This window comes from Triticum aestivum, chromosome 5B, assembly GCF_018294505.1.
Source record: "Triticum aestivum cultivar Chinese Spring chromosome 5B, IWGSC CS RefSeq v2.1, whole genome shotgun sequence".
NCBI lineage: Eukaryota > Viridiplantae > Streptophyta > Magnoliopsida > Poales > Poaceae > Triticum > Triticum aestivum.
Genome location: NC_057807.1, coordinates 535180389 through 535190916, shown reverse-complemented (window position 1 = coordinate 535190916; position 10528 = coordinate 535180389).

Here is a 10528-nt window from a genome sequence, read left to right as displayed (position 1 = left end):
AACTGCATCAGTTACGCAACCAATACTCCTCTCTTCACTCCTATTCAACAGATTCCTCAGTCTCCGGCAACAACAGTTCAACTGGGCTCTGAAGAAACTCATCCCACTTCCTCTGTTCATGAAGAAATTCCAGCCGCTAGTGCTGAAGAACCTGCTGCTGCTGATCCGCAGATTGCACAAGAAGAGGAACCAGAAATTCCTCAGCCTGAAGCACCCGAGATCGCGATTACTGAGGTGGTAATGCAAATCACTGGCATTCCTCTGCCGAAGCCAAAGAATCCGTTCTCAAGCAAACAGAAGTTCAAGGCTGAAGACTTCTTTTCCGAGCATGTGTTCTTCACTGACTACAACCCATATGACTCTGCTCGCATAAGGAAGAGGCGTTTCTGGACTGCTAGTCAAGCCAACTTCTATTCCTCAGTGCTATTTGACAAGGACAAAATCTTTGATCATGAACATATTCCTCACGTGGATATGGAATCTCTGCCATGCTTCGAGCCAGTCCTCAGTGTTCTTCACGATGCAGGATTGCTCAATTTCTGCAATGACATCTGTGATTGGAATGAAGAACTCATTCTTCAGTTCTACGCCACACTGCATATCACTGGAGACGCTGAAGATGTCAATTCATGGGTGTTGGATTGGATGACCGAAAACACTCACTATAAGGCACCGACAACTGAATTGCTCCGTGTCCTTCCTCTTGATCCTCCTCATGATAGTGCAGGTTGCATCTACAATGACCCAGAATTGTCAAATCACTACATGCAAGTGCTCATGAAGCCTTTGAAGCCTGGACAGGCCCCACGAACCAAATTCCTCGTCAAGGAATTGCTTTATGTGCCTCGGACTGTCTATCGCATTCTGACGAAGACAATGAGTCCTATCAAAGGCCACGACTCAAATGATGAAGATGTCGTTGGCATCATGAAGAACATGCTTTTCAACATCATTCATGGCGTTCCCGTCAACTTCCATGATTTCTTCATGAGGACTCTAGCTAATGTTGCTATGTCACCTTTTGAGCTGAAGCCCTATGCACCTTGGATTATGAGATTCATAAGGGCAAGATCTTCACTGAGTTACAAAGCTGACACTATGAACCATGGTAGCTACTTGCCTCCCATTGAAGTCCTCAAGCGACCAGTTTCATCATCTGGTGATAAAGGCAAGACAGCTGCTATGATCGATGAAGGCATTCGTCCATTGGATAGTCAATTTTGCCTGGCTACCTCTTACTCTACCAATGATGATTTTGCCACACATGACACTGCCGCAAATACCTCAGCGAAGAAAAATCCTCAAGCCACAGCACCCAAGGTGATGACTGACCGTGAGTTACTCCTCAGTCTCCATCAGAAGGTTGATCGCAATCACAAATGGGTGAAGCGTCAGTTTGCTGCAATTCTTCACAACATGACTTCAACCCATAATGCAGTGAAGAAAAATCACTATCACCTTCATGAAACCCTCAACCGCACCTGGGCTGTTCTCACTCATGTATATAGCGCGGAAGAACTTAAGACTATGGGTCTCCAAGAAGCATTTGACTGGTGTGCACCTCCTCCGAAGAAATTCAAGAGGGTCAAAGTTCCTGATCTGGTGGCCATCTCTTATTCTTCATCACATGAAACTGATGAGTATGAAGATTTGGACGACACTGCGGCAGGCCCTGCTACAACAAACAACCCCGACAACGCTGGCGCTCCTCCATCAACTTGAAATTCTTCAGGGGCGTTAGTCCTCAGATTCAATCCTTTTGGTCATTTGATGACAAAGGGGGAGAAAACTGAGTTAGTCTTCAAGCGGGTTTATATTATGGGCGTTTTGTTAAGTTACAACTCTCGTTCTTCCGAAACTTTCTATTGGATCGAGTTGTAATCTTAAACCCGATGGTGCTCTGATACTTTTGGATGGTGCTCCGATAATTTTGTTGCACTATGCTCTGATACTTTTGATGCTTTCGGCATGCTTATTCCTCGTTAATATTATTGCATGCATGCTGAATTTCATCAGGCACCATATTTCATCATGCATTTCAAATTCTTCATATTATATATCAAATGCGTGTATGAATTACAAGATATAGGGGGAGATCTCCATGATTCATCTCTTCAAGTGTGCATTGCTTCAAAAGCAAATTCCTCACTATGCACAACATCAAGGGGAGTTCTTCTATATCTTGCAATCAAATTCCTCAATATCAGTATTTACACTTCATATGTTTATCCCCGTTGAAAACTTATCCTATCTTGTCATCAATCACGAAAAAGGGGGAGATTGTAAGTGCATCTAGTGCCCCTTAGTGATTTTGGTGTATTGAAGACTTATAGGTTAAGGGACTGATGCGTTTGTGAGTGTACACAGGTCTATAAGTGTATGAGGAGTTTGATATTTACAGAGAAAGTCGACCCCTAAAAATGAAGTTCTTCGACTGAAGACTTTGATATTCTGAAGACTTTCTGAAGACATTGAAAGTGAAGAAATTGGTGTGACCTTGAAGACTTGGTATTCATTTGAGGAACATGAAGCCTAAAGACTTTTGTTTTCGTAGTTTCATTTTCTCTTTCTTGAGTCATAGGAAACACCGTACTGTTAAAGGGGGTCGAGGAAATACTAAGGAAAAATTTCCATGTGATGCTCAACTCAAAATCCTACACCTACCAATCCCTTCGAGTGAAGCCATTGGAAATCTCATACAGTTCAGTCAATTTCTTCAGTGACAGATACGCAGTTCTTCTGGTCACCGAGGACTTTGCTCTGACTGAGGCGTTAGGAATTCGCCAGTGCGAATTGCCTACACAGTGAGGAACATGATAGCCCTGAGGAATTCGAGAGTCAAATGTCCGACCGTTGCTGTGCTGCGCGCCGGCTGTCCCAAAATATCTTATCCACCTAACGGTCATATCATTGAAGGGCATTTATGTCTTATCATGTCGGGCTGCTCCCTAGGCTATAAATAGCCGCTCCCTAGAACCACAAGTTGGTTGGCTGCTCCGAGAGAACTTGACACTTGTCATTTGAGAGCAACCCATCCTCCGAGGACTTTGAGCGAAAATCATCAAGTGAGGAAAATCCCAAAACCAAACCCCCACAAACCCAAAGTGATTGAGCATCACTGAAGAAATTGATCCTGCGTGGATCCGACGCTTGTTACCTTTGAAGACTGTTCTTCTTCTAGACGGTTAGGCGTCAAGGTCTAGAGCATCCAAGAGGAATTGTGGATCACCGAGTGACCAGGTCTGTGAAGGTTTGGAAGTCACCTGAAGACTTACCACGAGTGATTGGACGAGGCCTGCGTTGTCTTAGTTCAAGGAGAATACGGTGAGGACTGGGTGTCCTGAGTTGCGGCTCAGAGACTGGGTGTCTGGGACTGCGTGTCCTCGAGTTTAAATACTCAGCCGCTCCAACCAGACGTACAACTGAGACAGCAGTTGGAACTGGTTTACCAAATCATTGTCTTCACCAACTAACTGGTTCTATCTCCTCAACCCTTTCATTTCCTCATTACTGTGTTGAATGTTTGTTCATATCTGTGCTTGAAGACTTTGACTGAAGACTTTCTCAATTTCCTCAGTTCAATTTCTTCAGTCTGTTTGTCTTCATCTTGTGTTATCCTGTGACTACGCTTTCTGTACTCTGTGCTTGTCTTCATTTCATCATGATGACTGTCGGTGTCAAAACCGGCGGATCTCGGGTAGGGGGCCCCGAACTGTGCGTCTAGGCGGATGGTAACAAGAGACGAGGGACACAATGTTTTTACCCAGGTTCGGGCCCTCTCGATGTAGGAAAAACCCTACGTCCTGCTTGATTGATATTGATGATATGGGTAGTACAAGAGTAGATCTACCACGAGATCAAGGAGGCTAAACCCTAGAAGCTAGCCTATGGTATGATTGTTGAGATGTATGTTGTCCTACGGACTAAAGCCCTCCGGTTTATATAGACACCGGAGGAGGCTAGGGTTACACAGAGTCGGTTACAATGGTAGGAGATCTACATATTCGTATCGCCAAGCTTGCATTCCACGCCAAGGAAAGTACCATCCGGACATGAGCCGGAGTCTTCAATCTTGTATCTTCGTAGTCTTGGAGTCCGGGGGATATTGATAGTACGGCCATCCGGACACCCCCTAGTCCAGGACTCCCTCAGTAGCCCCCGAACCAGGCTTCAATGACGATAAGTCCAGCGCGTTTGCAGTCTTCAGTGTTGCAAGGCGGGTTCTCCCTTCTAATTCCACGTACCTGCCGAATAGTGTCCGGCTTCATCTTGAATACTGTGCTCCTCGGCTTCTATGCCGAATAATGGCCCTCTTCCACGCGTCGCACGAATGCGAAAAGCCAGGGTGTCTTTTACATTTCACCCCCTAATTGTGCGAGTCGTCCGCCTATAAAAGAGGCAAGAATCCAGATCCAAACCGCACCGTCTTCCTCCTGCGTATACTCCATCGAAGCGCCTCTGACCTAGAAATCCATTCCACCATGGATCGTCAACGCGGCTCTTCTTCACGCGCTCCCAGCCCACCGCCGGGGAATTGGAGGAGGTGCTCTATTTCGCACAATGAGCTAGTGAAGCTCCAAACGGAGGGGTTTCTCCCTCCGGCCTTCATGGTTCCAGTCCGGGCCGGACTGGTTACTTATCAAGGTGGGAGGCAGGCGGAGGACACTCCAAGCCCCAATAAGGAGGAGTGAGTGTGCTTTGTCCCCTATCTGATAAGGGGACTCGGATTTCCAATACATCCGTTCCTCCGCGGGCTCCTGAAGTTCTACGGACTCCAGCTCCACCACCTCACGCCCCCTCTGTGCTGCATATCGCGGGCTACGTAGCTCTTTGTGAGCTATTCCTGGGCATCGAGCCCCATTTTGCATTGTGGAAGAGGCTGTTTTGCCTCGTACCCCGTTCTCACCAGGGGTCCATATATCAAGTGGGCGGCGCCGAAATATGGCGCATCGCCGGGACCGGATACCTATCCGGCACTCCCAAGAAGGCGTCCGAAGACTGGCCCTCGGAGTGGTTTTATATAGGAGACGCCCCGCTGCCAGATCCAGTCCGGATCGGCCTCCCGGAGTTTAGTGCTGCTCCTTTGAAGAAACGCCTCAGCTGGCGCCCGCGGAGCCCCCGATTGGAGGAAGACAAGAGCGTCGACTACTTGATGGGCCGGATAAGAATAATGGCTCACTCCGGCTTGACCATGATCGGAGTCATGGCGACATGCATCAAGCGAGGGGTACAGCCACTGTAGTACAGAGGCCACCCTATATGGGTTTCAACGGGGAGGACGATGCTACCCGGCACGGCCGCAAAGGGCCGGATTCGACCGAGGATCTGGTGAAGATCCTGTCCAGCCTGTACAAGGGGGAGAAGGAGGATTTCCTTCGAACGAACCCTTTGAATGGGTTTTCCATGATCAACCCCAAAGGATGGGTAAGTGAACACCGTGAAGGGCTCAACCCATACTTTCGAAGTTCAAGCTTCTTATATTATGTCTTCGGCGTAGGATCTACGCCGGACTGTGGAGGACATGGTGAGTCCTGCTCCGCAACTCGAGGATCCAGAAGGATCCCTGGGTCCGGCCTCCGAAGAGGACCCGGACATCAAGGTGGAGCTGATCGACGGGGTGTATCACCAGCTCAGTATAGACAATGCTTTGGTCGCCATTATGGCAGACTACCCCGGACTAAGTCCGGCTTCCCAGGTGACCGCGACCGAAGTCCGGACACCGGTATCTCTTCCCTTCCCATCTCTAACCTTTGCGAACGATGGTATTTTGCAGGAAATGCCTTTTCGGCAGGAAGCCGAGCCCACGGCGGCTGACCAACAGAGGCCAGTCCGAACCAGCAGGCGGAAGAGGAGCGCAATGCGGAAAGAAACGTCGCCGCAAAGGTATAGCTCGTATTTGAATTTTCAGAGCCACGTTCCGAGGAAACGCCTGAGTGCTCATGATCTTTGTAGGAGAAAAAGCGCTCGCCGGACTGCGAGCGCAGGAATTGCCGATCCGACCAACACCGGCCAGGCTCCAGCGCCCGGACTGGAGGGGGAGGCAAGCGCAAGACGCGAGCCGGATCCTTCTCCAACGGAGGATACCGACAGACTGTCCGCCACCAAGTCTGAGGTGGAGAGCGCCATGAACCATAGGCGCCGCCGGACAGTATTTCAAGAAGCGTGCTTTTCCCCTGAGGCATTGGATGCCTTTAACGCAGGGGACGCGCATCTCCGTGCTGCTCAAAATGGTTTTACCAGAGCCACGGAGCAGTATGTGAAAGACATACGGGTAAGGGAATTTTAATGGTTGTATATACCAGTAGCCCCCGAGACTTAAAGTAGTTATGCTAACTGATTTAAGGATCATTGGAAATTACAGGCACTTAACGAGAAGAACGCCCAGCTGTCTCGGGAGCTGCAAGATTGCAAGGCCCAACTTGAGGCCGCACTTGCTGCCGCAGGAGGAGACGGAAAGACCCCTCCTGGTAACACATTTTTATTGATAAATATAAGCGCTGTGCGGCGTGCGGGTAAGTTTAATAATGACATTGCAGGCACCGCCGGACAACATCCGGACATGCAATCATTGCTACGCCAGCTAAAGGCCGGCGAGAATGTGCTGAATAGGGTTCAGCAGGAAAGGAACAAGCTCCAGGATGCCAACGCCAAGCTCGGAGAAGAGCTGAAAGGCGCTCAGGCCGAGCTGTCCGGCTCCGTTAAGGAGAATCAGCGGCTTCGTCGCGGCATATATAGTAAGTGCTTGAGCGAACTCTTTTGAAAAAGAAGAGTTCGGCGAGGAAGTATTTTGACATGATATGTCTTGTAGGTATACTCACGGGTCGTCCTGCAGAGGAGATGCCCATATCAATGGGTGATCAACTTCCCGAACTGTTGCAGCTACTCGAACGAGTTCGGCAGGCAATGAGCGGCGTCGTTCAGGCTTTATGGCCAGCCCTCACCCTACCCGAGGGCCTCGGGGAGCTTGCGGAGAAGCTGCAGGGAGTGCGGCAGCGCTTCCGTTTGTGGAATATTTTGGCTTTCCGTCAAGGTGCCAGGGAGGCTTGGGCCATGGTGAAGACGCGGTACAAGAAGGCGGACCCCAACCACATGGCCGAAGTTGGACCGGTGGGGCCCGATGGGAAGGAGATCCCTGTGAGTTTAGTGTACAGCCAAGTAGAGTTGGCTGCTAAATTTTCCCAACGGGACTGTAAACTAGACAGCCTGTTAGACGGGATTGAGGAGGAATACAATCAATAAATTTGACAATGTATGTTATCCTGTAAAGTGACATGTGAAATGCCTTCTAGCCGGATTGTAGATCGTTTGTCTTTGCCGACCTTTTCGCTTCGACCTCGGGACCGTAGAGTCCGGAGTGTGTCCGAATACCTTTTTGGTTAAGAAACAACCATGGTATGCATGGAGACCAGGCGTAGGGGTCATTAGTGCTTTATCAGACAAGTGCCCAACTAGTTATGTTATATTACATGGTTAGTAAGAAACATCTTCCAGGGAGAATAGTTCCGTTAAGGGTTCCTTTCGCTGGGAGGCATGCCCTAAAGTGCATGTCCGGACTGCAAAGAAAGCAGTAAAACATCTGGGGGCAAATAGATAAATAGGTAAAAAGTCATCTTTTAAATCACCGACCGAATATTCCCTTAAGAACGCTAGCTTTCGGCTTCACCCAGTCTGAGGTACACATCCGGCTGACCCGGCAATAACAATCGCAGAGGTGCTCCCTTTACCTCCTAGCCGAACTATCGGGAACGTAGGGGTAAGCACAGGAGCCAGGCAACCCAGCTTGGCCAAAACTTAAGTCATATCGATGCATATAATGGCGAGTAAAAGGTACATGTGGAAGCTTGACACATGTGTTGGGTATGAAACCCGCATAGTTGAGCTTCTCTAAAAGAAGCCCCCAGGATAATGAGTGCGGATGGCACGTCATGCGCATGCAAAGAATGCAAAAATAGGCCTGGAAGGGCTTTTAAGTGAAAAAGGATAAAGAGAGAAACAAAAGACAGCGGAAGTATAAAAGTTTGGACGGGGGAAGGGGACGAACTCTTAGTCCGGCGCTAGGCATAGAATCGTCGGAGGCGGGCTGCGTTCCATGGGTTCGGCTCGAGTCGGTTATCCGACGCATTTCGTAGACGGTATGCTCCGCCGGTCAGTACTTGATCGATAATGAAGGGGCCCTCCCATCGGGGCTTGAGCTTGTCCTTTTTCTTGTCCGGCAGGCGTAGAACTAGTTCACCAACGTTGTAAGTCTTGGCCCGTACTTCTCTGCTTTGATATCTTCGGGCCTGCTGCTGATAGAATGCGGAACGAGCCTTCGCGACGTCACGTTCTTCCTCCAATGTGTCCAAGCTGTCCTGCCGATCAAGCTCGGCCTCTCTTTCCTCATACATGCGCACTCGAGGTGAGTCATGAATAATGTCACAGGGCAAAACTGCCTCTGCGCCGTACACCAAAAAAAATGGTGTGAATCCGGTAGTACGGTTAGGCGTTGTCCGCAGCCCCCAGAGTACGGAGTCGAGCTCCTCGACCCATTGTGCGTCGGATTTATTGAGTGACCTCACTAGTCTGGGTTTAATGCCGCTCATTATTAGACCATTTGCTCTTTCCACTTGACCGTTGGTTTGAGGGTGATAGACTGACGCGTAGTCGAGCTTGATGCCCATATTTTTGCACCATGACTTGACCTCATCGGCTGTGAAGTTCGTGCCGTTGTCGGTGGTGATGCTGTGGGGGACTCCGTAACGGTGTACCACCCCGATATAAAGTCTATCACTGGTCCGGACTCTGCCGTTTTGACCGGTTTGGCCTCTATCCATTTGGTGAACTTATCCACCATGACCAATAGGTACTTTTTCTTGTGGGTTCCCCCTTTAAGGGGTCCAACCATGTCAAGCCCCCAGACCGCGAACGGCCAGGTAATGGGTATGGTTTTGAGGGTGGTGGGTGGCATATGGCTCTGATTAGCAAAGAGCTGACAACCAACGCACCGCTGGACCAAGTCCTGTGCGTCTGCCCGAGCCGTCGGCCAATAAAATCCTGTACGGAATGCCTTTCCTACAAGGGCCCGGGCTGCTGCGTGGTGTCCGCCTAGTCCGGCATGAATTTCAGCCAGGAGGTTTCACCCTTCTTCTTCGGAGATAGACCTTTGAAGGACTCCGGTGGTACTTTTCTATAAAGTTCTCCCTCGTGGACCTTGTAGGCCTTCGATCGCCGGACTATGCAGCGGGCCTCGTTTTGGTCTTCGGGAAGTTCCTGCCTAAGTAAGTAGGCTAGGAAAGGTTCTGTCCACGCGGCAATTACTGCCATTATGACGTGGGCGGAGGGTGTTATGTCATCTGCCGAATCACCGGTTGGTGCGGTTTTCTCCGGTTTATCGCTACCGGACTCCTCTTCCCATAGTACGGATGGCTTGAAGAGCCGTTCCAGGAAGATATTTGGAGGGACAGCATCACGTTTCACGCCGATGCGTGCCAGGACGTCGGCCGCTTGGTTATTATCTCGGGCTATGTGATGAAATTCGAGTCCTTCAAACCGAGCTGACATTTTTAGGACAGCGTTGCGATATGCTGCCATTTTCGGATCCTTGGCGTCGAAGTCTCCGTTTATTTGGGATATTGCAAGGTTTGAGTCCCCGCGCACCTCTAGGCGTTGAATGCCCATGGAGACCGCCATCCGGAGACCATGTAACAGGGCCTCGTATTCGGCTGCATTGTTGGAGTCCGTGTACATTATTTGAAGTACATACTGGACTGTATCTCCGGTGGGGGACGTCAGTACGACGCCAGCCCCCAGTCCGGCCAACATTTTGGAGCCGTTGAAATGCATAGTCCAATTGGAGTATGCGCCGTACTCTTTAGGGAGTTCGGCTTCGGTCCATTCGGCGACGAAGTCAGCCAAAACTTGTGACTTTATAGCTCGTCGAGGTTTGTAAGTGATGTCGAATGGTAAGAGCTCAATGGCCCATTTTGCTATCCTGCCCGTTGCGTCGCGGTTATTTATAATGTCATTGAGTGGTACTTCAGAGGCCACTGTTATCGAGCACTCTTGAAAGTAGTGCCGGAGCTTTCGAGACGCCATGAACACCGCATATGCTATCTTCTGATAGTGCGGGTAACGGGATTTGCAGGGGGTTAACACAGTGGATACATAATACACTGGTTTTTGAAGAGGGAATTTATGCCCTTCTGTCGCTCGTTCGACGACGAGGACTGCGCTTACAACTTGATGTGTTGCTGCGATGTATAACAACATTGGTTCGCCCAGAGTGGGCGCAGCCAGGACCGGATTTGTTGCCAGTATGGCCTTTATTTCTTCAAGTCCGGCAGTGGCAGCATCCGTCCACTCGAAGTGTTCGGTGCGCCTGAGGAGGCGATAGAGGGGCAACGCCTTTTCTCCTAACGGGAGATAAAGCGGCTTAAGGCTGCCACGCATCCTGTTAATTTTTGTATTTGCTTGAGGTCTTTTGGAATATCCAACTGTGACAGAGCTCGGATTTTGGCCGGATTTGCTTCAATTCCTCTACCGGATACGA